General features: G+C 51.9%; 1 pseudogene; it reads left to right on the top strand.

Annotated features, from left to right (window-relative positions):
* The first annotated feature begins 429 nt into the window (after window positions 1-429).
* LOC139254522 (zinc finger protein ZFP2-like) lies at window positions 430-7,824 on the top strand (annotated as a pseudogene).
* The last annotated feature ends 5,748 nt before the right edge of the window (window positions 7,825-13,572 follow it).

Here is a 13,572-nt window from a genome sequence, read left to right as displayed (position 1 = left end):
CCTGTGTGTGTCTGTTTGTTGCATCAGTTTGAGCTGGATGGAGAGGGGGGAGAAGCTGCTCGGATTCATCCCCAGTACTTCTCGGCCCAGTGGGACCAACAATTTCCCATGTGGGCCTGTCGAGGGAGGTGGGTTCCCTTGCCTGAAGGACAGTAATGGCCCAGATGTTTTTCTCCGACAATCCGGCAGCTTTCATGGTCACTTTTCTCTAGTGCTGGCCCCACAAAGGATCAGATTCATTAAGCTCAATTTCACAATCTGCCTTTGTGTTTTTGTGGGTTCTCTCTCTCACTCCCTTTTTGCTGTTTGAAATTCACTTCACAGGGTGTTAAAAGGGGAGGATTTCTAGACTGGAAGCTAAAACCAAACATCACCAAGATCTGAAAGTCACTCAATCCATTGGGACTGGAATACCATCAGCTTTTGACCATGGAAGCAGAAACCACTGTTCACAGTGGGGGGAAACGGTACACGTGCTCTGTGTGTGGACAAGACTTAAGCCAATCATCCAACCTGCAGAGACACAAGCGCAGTCACATTGGGGAGAAACCATTTAAAAGTGGGGATTGTGCCAAAAGATTCAACTACCTGTCCCTGCTGGAAACGCATCATCGAATTCACACCGGGGAGAGGCCGTTCACCTGCTTCGACTGTGGAAAGGGATTTACGACATCATCCGACCTGCGGACACATCAGCGAGTTCACACTGGGGAGAGGCCGTTCACCTGCTCCGACTGTGGGAAGGGATTCACTCGTTCATCCCACCTGCGCACACACCAGCGAGTTCACACTGGGGAGAGGCCGTTCACCTGCTCTGGGTGTGGGAAGGGATTCACTGCATTATCCTACCTGCTGGCACATCAGCGAGTTCACACTGGGGAGAAACCTTTTAAATGTTCTCACTGTGAGAAGAGTTTTAAAAGCAAACAGTATCTCCTGACACACCAGCGAGTTCAGACTGGGGAGAGACCTTTTAAATATTCTGACTGTGAGAAGAGTTTTAAAAGCAAACAGTACCTCCTGACACACCAGCGATTTCACACCGCGGAGAGGTCATTCACTGCTCTGAGTGTGGGAAGGGATTCACCTGGTCATGCCACCTGCGGACACACCAGCGAGTTCATACTGGGCAGAGGCCTTTTAAATGTTCTGACTGTGAGAAGAGTTTTATAAGCAAACAATACCTGCTGAGACACCAGCGAGTTCACAAGTGACTGCAGGGGTTGGACTCTGCTATTATTGCTGTTGTTAATCACCTCCCGGACTGAATCGTGTTCATTCTGATAGTTGGGGTTTTTTAACTCCTGTAACGCTGGTGTTAATAACTCTATATAGACACACACATTAGTCTTGCTTTCAGCACATTGCTGTGGATTTTTGTCTTTGCCACCTGAGTGTTTAGCATCACCTGGCTGGAGCTGAGAAAGGACAATCTGGGGGGAGGATCTTACAGGGGGAACAGAACTTCAGCCTGGACACAGTCCTTCAGGGCCACATTGAGACGGGCAAGCAGCACTTTAGTCTTTCTCATCTCTCTTCACTGACAGCAAAGTTGCATGCGGGTTAATCCTGACATGTGTACGGTCCAGATGATACCACACAAGGGTGATTAAAGAGATGGGATGGGCGCTCTGTCAGCCCCTTGCCCATATCTCCAACAGCTCAGTAGTGTCATGGGTTGTTCCCCGAGATTAGAAGGGAGCACATGTAGTTCCCATTTTCCAAATTGGGGGCAAATCTGAGCCAGGGAATAAACGCCCATCAACGTGACCTCGATCACCAGGAAGATGCTCGAATATATCCTGAGATGCTGTTTTCATGGGGAAAGTGAAGGGGCCATTAAAAGTACTGAACATGGCTTCCTCAAAATAAGGACTAGTTTGGGTTAGTGAAGAAATAGTTAGGTTGGTGGATGGGGGAATCTGGTTGACATTGTCTACCTTAGTGCTGCCAAACTCATTTTCTATGGTGAGCCTGATCCGATATTCTGCAACTTGGCGTGGGCCACATTCAGCAAAAGCTATTAAAATAGGAAAAAATGAAGATAACTATCTCAGAATTTCCATTTCGATTTTATTTACTGGTGCTGCTCCCGATTCCTGCCACCTCTTCGCTTGAACATTGGTGAACTGACCCTGCTCAAACCATAACCACAAGGATACCGGTGCATTGTTCTGCTTGTGACACAAGACTGTGTCACTGTCACACACAGGTCGTGTTTCCTTGATTCACATCTCCATACATAGCTATCTCTTTACACATACCTTTTCTACACAATTGCAGTAGGCATGAGCAATGACCTGAAGCTTTTAAAGACACACATTTCAATACAACAAACGTTACACTGGGAGAAATGTTCAGTTAGAACATATGAAATAGGAGCAGGAGTAGGATATTTGGACCCTCGAGCCTGCTCTGCCATTTAAGAAGATCATCGCTGATCTGATCATGGACTCAGTTCCACTTCCCTGCCCGCTCCCCATAACCCTTTACTCCCTTATCAATCAAAAATATGTCTATCTCTGCATTAATTATATTCAAAGACCCAGCCTCCACAGCTTTCTGAGGCAGAGGATTCCATAGATTTACAACCCTCAGAGAAGAAATTCCTCATCTCCGTTTCAAATGGGTGGCCACTTATTCTAAGATATGTCCCTAGTTTTAGTTTCCCCTGAGTTGAAATATCCTTCCTTCATCCACATTGTTGAGCCCCGTCATTATCTTCTAAGTTTCGTTAAGATCACCTCTCATTCTTCTGAGCTCCAATGTGTATAGGCCCAACCTACTCAACTTATCTTCATAAATCAACCCCCTCATCTCTGGAATCAATGTAGTGAACTTTCTCTGAACAGCCTCCAATGCAAGTATATCCACCCTTAAATATGGAGACCAAAATACGAAGTCCATTACAGGCAAAATGCCAAGCAAACCAGCAGCACACTGGCAACTGAACAGTGTCTCAGCGGCCTACAGGCTTTTCTTAAATCGATTTGCTGAGTGGATATAAACTTAAACCAGATTTGCAGGCGTGATGCTCTATTCACATATTAAAGGTGGAAGAGATGCTGTGGGACATACGCTAAGTCCAGTAGCTGAAAGTGATTAACAGACTGGGCTTAGTTTTTAGGCATCCCGGGCGTGTTACCAATACCAGCAAAATCGAAGCCCATGAATAACATGGACAGTGGCAGCATGGATATGAAAGTGGCTAAGTGACACAAACAGAGTAGTGGTGAACGGTTGTTTTTCTGACTGGAGGAAGTGCTGTTCCCCAGGGGTCGTTACTGAGTATACTGCTTTTCTTGATCTATATTAATGACTTAGACTTGGGTGTACAGGGCACAATTTCCAAACTTGCAGATGAAACAAAACTTGGAAGGATCGTGAACACTGAGGAGGATAGTGATAGACTTCAGAAAGAAATACAGGCTGGTGGAATGGGCAGACATGTGGCAGCCTAAATTTAACATGGAAGAGATAAAAGTGATACATTTTGTTCAGAAGAGGAGAGGCAATATAAACTAAAGGGTACAATTTTAAAGGGGTCCAGGAACAGAGAGACCCAGGAGTATATGTGCACCAATCACTGAAGGTGGCAGCACAGGTTGAGAAAGCGGTTACAAAGACTTCCGGGATCCTAGGCTTCATGAATAGAGGTATAGAAGTGTGGATATTATGATCGACTTGCATACAATATTGTTTCGGTCTCAATTGGAGGATTGTGTCCAATTCTGGGCACCGCCTTTTAGTAATTATGTGAAGGCTTTGGCGAGGGTGCAGAAAAGATTTACGAGAATGATTCCAGGGATGAGAGACTTCAGTTACGTGGATAGTCTGGAGAAGCTGGGGTTGTTCTCCTCAGAACAGAGAATATTGCGAGGAGATTTGACAGAGGTGTTCAAAATCATGAGGGGTCTGGACAGAGTTGATAGAAACTGTGCCCATTGGCAGTAGCGCCGAGAACCAGAGGACATAAATTTAAGATGATTAGCAAAAGAACCAAAGGCAACATAAGAAAAATATTTTTTACGTAGCTAGTGGTTAGGATCTGGAATGCACTGCCTGAAACGATGGTTGAGGCAGACTCAATCACGGCTTTCGAAAGGGAATTAGATAAGAACCAGAAAGAGTGAAATCTGCAGGACTATGGGAAAAGGGAGGGGGAGTGGGATTAGCTGAATCTTTTGCAGATAGCCAGCATAGGCTCAATGGGCCAAATGGCCTCCTTCCGAGCTATAACCAGTCTCTGATTCTAAGATGATGAAAAACCTGTTGCCCAGGATGCTCCATCTCCCGGGCACTGGGATCTCGTTGGGAGCAGAGACGCTGAAGCCCCACCCACTCTCTGTTCCTGAACCAAGATGGCCGCGCATGAACACTGACCCCGCCCTGCGCAAGATGGCGGCCAGTGACCCCGCTCACCTGGGACTGTCGGCTCTAATTCGGGGCCTGAGTCCGACACCGGGTGTTGACAGAGCTTCCCAGCCCACCCATGGGTCCAAATCCTGCCCTGCGGCCACAATCCCCTCCTGTTTCCCGGAACTGGCTGTCCGACCGAAGTCCGCCTCCACTGCCTGCGCAGACAGTGAGGGAGATGCAGACCCTGCCCACTGGAAGCCGCAAGCCCCGCCTGCTGAGCCAACCCCGCCCCTCGCACACTCCGATTGGTTAAAGGACCAACCGCCTGGTCGGTCCTCCAGCCCTGCACTGCGCTCTTCGCTCTTCCTATTGGTCGAGAGGCACGTCAATCTGTCGGGCATTGTGAGCTGAGCATACGCGGTGGGTGAGAGATGGGCGGGAGGGAGGGAGCGGGTTAATAAACCCCGGTGGGGGGGACGCGTGTTAATGAACCCCGGGGGTGGGGCGGGGGGGGGACGCGGGTTAATAAACCCCGGGGATGGGGCGGGGGGGGGGACGCGAGTTAATAAACCCCGGGGGTGGGGCGGGGGGGGGGAAGCGGGTTAATAAACACCGGGGGTGGGGCGGGGGGGGGGACGCGGGTTAATAAACACCGGGGGTGGGGCGGGGGGGGGACGCGGGTTAATAAACCCCGGGGGCGGGGGAGGGGGACGCGGGTTAATAAACCCCGGGGGTGGGGCGGGGGGGGGCGCGGGTTAATAAACCCCGGGGGTGGGGAAGGAGGGAGCGGGTTAATAAACCCCGGGGGTAGGGCGGGGGGGGGGGACGCGGGTTAATAAACCCCGGGGGTGGGGCGGGGGGGGGGGACGCGGGTTAATAAACCCCGGGGGTAGGGCGGGGGGGGGGACGCGGGTTAATAAACCCCGGGGGTGGGGAAGGAGGGAGTGGGTTAATAAATCGGGGGGGGGGGACTCGGGTTAATAAACCCCGGGGGTGGGGAGGGAGGGAGCGGCTTAATAAACCCCGGGGGTAGGGCGGTGGGGGGGGACGCGGGTTAATAAACCTCGGGGGTGGGGCGGGGGGGGACGCGGGTTAATAAACCCCGGGGGTGGAGAGGGAGAGAGCGGGTTAATAAAGCCCGGGGGTGGGGCTAGGGGGGGGACGCGGGTTAATAAACCCCGGGGGTGCGGAGGGAGGGAGCGGGTTAATAAACCCCGGGGGTAGGGCGGGGGGCGGGGACGCGGGTTAATAAACCCCGGGGGTGGGGCGGGGGGGGGGACGCGGGTTAATAAACCCCGGAGGTAGGGCGGGGGCTGGGGACGCCGGTTAATAAACCCCGGGGGTGGGGAGGGAGCGAGCGGGTTAATAAACCCCGGGGGTAGGGCTGAAGGGCGGTCGCGGGTTAATAAACCCCGGGGGTGGGGCGGGGGGGGATGCGGGTTAATAAACCCCGGGGGTAGGGCGGGGGGGGACGCGGGTTAATAAACCCCGGGGGTAGGGCGGGGGGGGGACGCGATTTAATAAACCCCTAGGGTAGCGGGGGTGGTACGCGGGTTAATAAACCCCGGGGGTAGGGCGGGGGGGACGCGGGTTAATAAAACCCGGGGGTGGGGTGGGGGGGGAGGACGCGGGTTAATAAACCCCGGGGGTGGGGCGGGGGTGGAACGCGGGTTAATAAACCCCGGGGGTAGGGCGAGGGGGGACGCGGGTTAATAAACCCCGGGGGTAGGGCGGGGTGGGGACGCGGTTTAATAAACCCCGGGGCTGGGGCAGGGGGGACGCGGGTTAATAAACCCCAGGGGTGGGGCGGGGGGGGGACGCCGGTTAATAAACCCCGGGGGTAGGGCGGGGGGGGACGCGGGTTAATAAACCCCGGCGGTGGGGCGGGGGGGGACACGGGTTAATAAGCCCCGGGGGTAGGGTGGGGGGGGACGCGGTTTAATAAACCCCGTGGCTGGGGCGGGGGGGACGCGGTTTAATAAACCCCGGGGGTGGGGCGGGGGGGACGCGGGTTAATAAACCCCGGGGGTGGGGCGGGGGGGGTTACGCGGTTTAATAAACCCCGGGGGTGGGGCGGGAGGGGGTTACGCGGTTTAATAAACCCCGGGGGTGGGGCGGGAGGGGGGGGACGCGGTTTAATAAACCCCGGGGGTGGGGCGGGGGGGGGGGACGCGGTTTAATAAACCCCGGGTGTGGGGCGGATGGACGCGGGTTAATAAACCCCGGGGGTGGGGCGGGGGGGACGCGGGCCTCACACAGCCCGAGTGGTGGCCCAGAGAAAACACTCGGCATCATCCGCTTCACACACCCGCTGTGGGCCTCAGGCCCCGAACAAGAACCGCGGGCAGATGCCTCCGACCTGAAACATTTCCATGTAAGTCCCTGTTCCCGGAGGAGCGTGAGATTCCGGTGGGGAGACCTTCTCTTCCCGCAATGCAAAGGGCGCTCCCGTCCTCAAGGATCCCACGCAGGAGATGCAGTGACGTGTGACTGCTCAACCAATCAGGTAAAGTATTCTCAATTAACAGTAAGCGGATCGCCCTACCTCCGAATTCTCATTGCTGTTCATTGAGAAAAACAGCAAATACAATAAAACCAAATAAAACATTATAAACACACAGTAATTGAAATTAAAGTTAATAAATATATCTTGGAAAAAAACATTTGCGAGTTTTTAAAAAGGTTTTTTAAATTATGGTTTAAAATAATCTAGTGGGCAGGGTTTTTAAAATAAATAAAGTTTTTTTAAAAATTTTACTTTCTGTTTTAAGTGTGTTTTAAAACACTTACACCTGTAAAAGTAGGCTATGCTCCTGTTTTTATCTGGTGCAAGAGGTTTGAGGACATTTGCTGGGCAAGATATGGGTAAATCCTTCAAGCTTGCCCATGCAAATGTCCTCGCTCCCGATATGCGTTGGATCTGTCAAGCGCATTGTGTGCTGGAAACCGGCTTTTGCGATGCCTTCCCGGGTCCTTGCACACTCCGTACGGACCCGGGGAGGCCAGGATTTTCAGGCCAATGTTGTGAGTTTATATCCTGGAATTTTGATGGCTTTTGTAAACTCATGTTACAGGCTGTGAGAAGGGCAGCATTTACAGACTGCACACTCAAACCCAACATCACATTAAGGTCTGACAGAATCACTCCATTCACCAGGGCCACAATATCATCGGCCTTTGAATGTGGAAGATTAAACGTTTGTTGTGTTTGTGGGAAAAGATTTCAAACATCAGTGTGACGGGAAAAGTACCGAGACTCTCCCACACACACACAAACACACACGAGTGAGAGTGTTCCAGCGTACTGCCTGTGGAAAGAGCTTTAATCAGTTACACAATCTGAAATAACATCGCACCATTGACAGCGGGGAGAAACCGTACACGTGTATTGTGTGTGGACCAGGCTTCAACCGAGTGTCCAACCTGAAGAGACACAAAGACACCCGCACCACGGAGAAACCGTGAAATATGGGGACTGTAGGAAGAGATTCATTTACCAGTCCCAGCTGGAAATTCATCGACGCAGTCACACTCGGGAGAGGCTGTTCAGTTGCTCTTACTGTCTGAAGACTTCCATAAAAATCATCGTACCTGCGAAACACCAGCAAATTTATACTAGGGAGAAGCCGTTCACCTGCTCAGTGTGGGAAGGGATTTTCTCAATACAACCACACCCTGGCACACCAGCGAGTTCACACTGGCGAGTGATCGTTTCTGTGCTCTAACTCTGCAAAGACATTGCTCACTCACCCAACATACTGAAATACCAGCGAGTTCACACCATGGAAAGGTCATTCACCTGCTCCGTATGTGGGAAGGGATTCACTCGTTCATCTAACTTGCTGACCCACAAGCGAGTTCACCCTGGAAAAAGCCGTCTCCTGCTCGGTGTGTGGGATGAGATTCACTCAATCATCCAACCTCAGGACACACCAGCTTCTTCACACCGATAAAGTACCTTTTAAATGTTCTGACTGTGGGAGGAGCTTTCAAAGCACAAAGAATCTGCTGACACACCACTAAATTCACACTGGGGAGAGACTGTTCACCTGCCGTGAGTGTGCAAAGGGATTCACTAATTTTTCCAACGTGCTGACACACCAGTGAGTTCACAAGTGATTCAGGGGTTGGATTCTGCTGTTACTGTTAATCAAATCCAGGCTTCAACCATGTTCATTCGGGCAGTTGGGGTTTGGTAAAGCTGATGTGAGTAATCCCTATAACTGTGCTGGAGTTTAATCTGTATCAATGTCAAATAAATCAGGTTTGTTTCACACACACTCAGTGTGTCGAGTCCTTGATGTCTCGACACTAAGACGAGCTGATTGAGCACTTGTTACAAACTGTGTGGAATCCATTTCAGAACTGAGTTCTCACAACTTTTTAAAAGATGTATCTGCAAGATGTCCAAGTCTGACAGGAGGTAAATGTTTCTCATATCACAGGATCCAGTCCAACCATCCAGGAAAGTGAGTCCCTGTAATATTGGATTTTAACCTATGGGAAATATTCTGATAATCTGTTATTGTCACAGGGTAAAGCAGCATTGTTGGTTTAACATCAATTTAGTCAAACTCAATGGGCAATCCAATCTCCAAAGGGGATTATCTCCTTAAAGCTGATGGTATCGGCAGTTCTGAATCTCATTTCTCACTGTGAGGTGTCAGAATGAGAAGCTTTAACAACAACCGATGTTTCACAAATGGATTTCTCACCAGACCAAAGGATATTGGTGGAGTTTAATGGGCTGTTTGTGTCACTGGGCTACAGGAGGCTATTTTTAACAGAAGGAAAGCTGGTGACAGCAAACAGACAGTTTAACAGCCTGTCCATGGTCCACTCTAACCCCACCTTCTATCTCTCACTATTTATGGACATTGCTGCAGTAATTGCTCCTCTGACATTTTCTCCCTTGTCCCTCCTGCAGCCCTAATACACGGCCTACACAACCTCTCTCCCCGACATCCTCACTGTGCTGGAATCCACAACAGTCTCCCCATCTGCTCCTTGTTCTCTACCTGGATCCTAAAACTACTAAACTCAGTCTGCCCTTCCTGAAGTCTACAGGCTATAACACTGAAGCTTGGTGTCCCTCAGTCCTGTCTCCTTGATTTATCTACCCTTCTCTCCTCCTCTTTCCCCCTTGGTTATGTTCCACAATCTGGGCCCTGGCCCTTCTCCGGGGATTCGAAAGAGAGTAAACTTCCCTCTGCACTGTTCCAACAAACAATCGCAGGGCAGGTACAGCACGGGTTAGATACAGAGTAAAGCTCCCTCTACACTGTCCCAACAAACACTCCAAGGGCAGGTACAGCACGGGTTAGATACAGAGTAAAGCTCCCTCTACACTGTCCCATGAAACACTTCCAGGGCAGGTACAGCACGGGTTAGATACAGAATAAAGCTCCCTCTCCACAGCCCATCAAACACTCCGAGGGCAGATACAGCACGGGTTAGATACAGAGTAAAGCTCCCTCTACACTATCCCATCAAACATTCTCAAGACATTTACAGATACAGAGTAAAGCTCCCTCATCACTGTTCAATCAAACACTCCCAGAGCAGGTATAGCTCAGGTTAGATACAGAGTAAAGCTCCCTCTAAACTGTCCCATCAAACAGGCCCAGGGCAGGTAGAGCATGGGATGGATGCTGAAGTGAGCATTGAGGTTGGGTGTCACTGGTGCTGACCTGTTGTGTTTGCAAAATCACAAATTGGGGCATACCTGTGTGAAGTAATATAAGAATCCAAAGAAATTCCCTTTGAATGGGCACAGAGACTCTTTCCCTTTAAACAGCAACAGAGACTGTGTAAATCTAAGAAAGAAGCATTAATGCACGATTAAAAGTAAACCGGATGATGGCACCATTAAATAGCGCTCCACAAGCCGACATCCGACTGAACGGCGACTGCTGAAGCTGTTGGGTCAGAACCAGGGGGCGAGAGCCAATGTTTGAGCCGGGGCGCTGTGCACGGCGATAACATCAGCATCACGGAGCGCAGCAAAGTGAGGCGCAACGTGTTACCGCCACCTCAAAACTCCCGACAGGTTTAGCAGGAGGTGCTGTTCTCACCGCGTCTGGTCACAAACTCATTTAAACCCCGTTATCGCCAGCCAGGGGCACTGACAGGAGACCCAAAGGAGCAAAATTTCACTCCTCTCCCTTTAAACATGGACAGAGATAATGCAAATTGAAACAGGCACAGAGACCCCCCAAGTCGCTGGAGAAATACCACCAACGCTGTCTCCGCAAGCTCCTACACATCCCCTGGGAGGACAGACACACCAACGTCAGTGTTCTCGATCAGACCAACATCCCCAGCATCAAAGCACTGAGCATACTGGACCAGCTCCGCTGGGCAGGCCACATTGTCCACATGTCCCACACGAGACTCCCAAAGCAAGTGCTGTACTCGGAGCTCCGACACGGCCAGCGAGCCCCAGATGGGCAGAGGGAACGTTACAAGGATATCCTCAAAGCCTCACTGATAAAATGTAACATCCCCACCGACACCTGGGAGTCCCTGGTCACAGATCGTCCAAAGTGGAGGAAGTGTATCCGGGAGGGCACTGACCATCGCCGAGAGTGTGCAGAAATCAAGCTCAGGCAGCGGAAAGAGTGAGTGGTAAACCTGTCCCACCCTCCCTTTCCCTCAACCACTGTCTGTCCCACCTGTGACACACACTCTCATTCCATTGGGCTGTTCAGTCACCTGACAATTCACCTTTACACTGGAAGCAAGTCTTCCTCCATCCCCAGGGACTTCCCACCATGATGATTATGATGATGATGATGAAAGAGGCACAGTGATACTGCCCCTTTAAACAGACACAACTCTTTTAGAGGAGACACATAAACATTAGGTCAAGTGACCCCCGATCTGGGGGACACTCCAAACATTTTTCAACTGCCCCTTTTTTTGGTTTTTTTGGTGTTTTTTTTTTTACTTTTTTTTTTGTTTCCATTTGTGATTTTATTGGGCAATAAAATCATAAATTTTTACAAGTGCCCCCTATAAATGGGGAGGGGGACGCTAAAAAAAACCCGGCAATTAAAACAAATTAAACTTTAAAACATAAAATCAAATTAAAATTTGGTTGCCGGTGATGATGATGCACTCCAGTGTCTCCGGCGCCAACATCTCACGGAAGGCCGCGAACATGCCGGTAGACACCGCGTGCTCCATCTCTAAGGACACCCTGGCGCGGATGTACGCGCAGAAGAGCGGCAGGAAGTCAGGCTGAACGACCCCTCCGACCGCCCGCTGCCTCGACCGGTTGATGGCACCCTTGGCCGTGCCCAGGAGCAGTCCTACGAGGATGTCCTCGGAACTACCCGCTCCCCTCCGCACAGGGTGCCCAAAGATCAGGAGTGTGAGACTGAAGTGCAGCCAGAAATTCAGGAGCAGCCCCTTTAAATATTGGAACGGGGGCTGCAACCTTGTACATTCAATAAAAACGTGCAACATGGACTCTTCCAGACCGCAGAAATTGCAGGCGGCCTGGGAGCCCGTGAACTGGCTTAAACATTTGTTGCACGGCACTGCTCCGTGCACCACCCTCCAGGTCAAGTCCGCGATAAACAGTGGGTGGACTCCTGCGTAGAGTGCACTCCATCGGGGACCCCCGCCTCCTCCGGATGGCAAGATGGTACGCCATGGCGTGTCCGGACGGCAGGCGAGGATGGCAAAGTTGAGAGTGTGCAGGAGCAGCCCGTACAGGAAAACCATCCGTGCGGAACTGAAAGGCACGGAGGGGATTTCCCCCAGGCGGCTCAAGTTTGAGGCGCCGGCTCCTGAGTGAGGTTCCGCGGTTTGGCGCCGATGAGTAATTCCGTCCGGACGGGGGTCAGTTCGGACGGGATCTTCCCACGTGCATGAGCCTCCTCGACACACCTAACGGAGACAGGGCCCAAAGATGTTTTTAGCGACTCGATGGCATCGGCCACGCGGCGGACGTCGGCCGAATTTAGGCGCCTTGCCAGCAGGTCTGGCGCCATCCAGCCCACTCCTCCGCCATTGAGCAGGTCCCTGACCCTGGTCACCTCACCAACCACAGCCTTTTCGTCTGTCCGCCACCTAAAACCTCGGTCGTGGAGGTACGGATTCCCGAGCAGCGGCTCCTGCAGGACAGCCGCCACTCCAGGCAATGGAGAGCTGCGCTTGGTGTAGACTTTGTTCCAGACTCTGGTGAGTTCCTTGTAAAAGACAGGCAGCTCCTGGACGGCGGTCCTGATGCCCCCCGAGCTCACAAACAGGAGCTGCGTGTCGTATTTGAGGCCGTGCTGCAGGCGGAAGAAATACGTTGCCAGCGCACGCCACCTAGGAGGGGGCTCGATGTAAAGGTATCTCTGCAGGGTCTGAAGACGGAAAGTCGCTAACTGGGTGCTGATGCACACCAACGACTGACCGCCCTCCATAAGCGGGAGACTCAAGACCACGGCAGAGACCCAGTGCTTCCTATTGTTCCAGAAGAAGTCCACCAGCTTCTTCTGTATCTTGGCGACAAACGCAGGAGGAGGGGTCAAAGTGACCAGCCGGTACCACAGCATAGCGGCCACCAGCTGGTTTAGGACTTGCGCTCGACCCCTGTAGAACAGCACTCGGAGCAGTCCTGTCCAGCGTCCTAGGCGAGCAGCGACCTTGGTCTCCAGCTCTTGCCAGTTTGCCGGCTAGGCTTCCTCGTTGGGGCTAAGGTTGACTCCCAGATAGAGGAGATGGGTCGTGCTCCAGGCAAAAGGCCTGAGCTCCTCCGGCAGGAAGTCCCCCCACCACTGACCCAACAGGAGTCTGGAACATTTCTCCCAGTTGATCCTGGCAGAGGATGCGGCCGAGTAAATCTCCTGGCACTCACACATCCTCCGCAGGTCAGCGGGATCCTCTACTGTGAGGAGCACGTCATCGGCGTAAGCTAAGAGGACGACCTCCACGCTCGGCTCTTGCAGAGCCAGTCCCGTCAACCTCGTCTGCAGGAGGCACAGGAAAGGCTCCACGCAAATGGCATATGACTGGCCGGATATGGGGCATCCCTGCTTCATCCTTCTCCGAAAGCGAAGGGGCGCCGACAAGGACCCGTTAACCTTAATCAGAAACTCCGCCGCTGCGTACAAAAGTCGGATCCGAGCGACGAAATGCATCCCGAACCTGAAAGCGCGCAGAGTTCCGAACAGATAATCGTGATCCACCCTGTCGAACGCCTTCTCTTGGTCGAGA

Source organism: Pristiophorus japonicus, unplaced genomic scaffold (genome assembly GCF_044704955.1).
Source record: "Pristiophorus japonicus isolate sPriJap1 unplaced genomic scaffold, sPriJap1.hap1 HAP1_SCAFFOLD_56, whole genome shotgun sequence".
Classification (NCBI taxonomy): domain Eukaryota; kingdom Metazoa; phylum Chordata; class Chondrichthyes; family Pristiophoridae; genus Pristiophorus; species Pristiophorus japonicus.
This window is presented reverse-complemented; position numbering and strand designations above follow the sequence as displayed.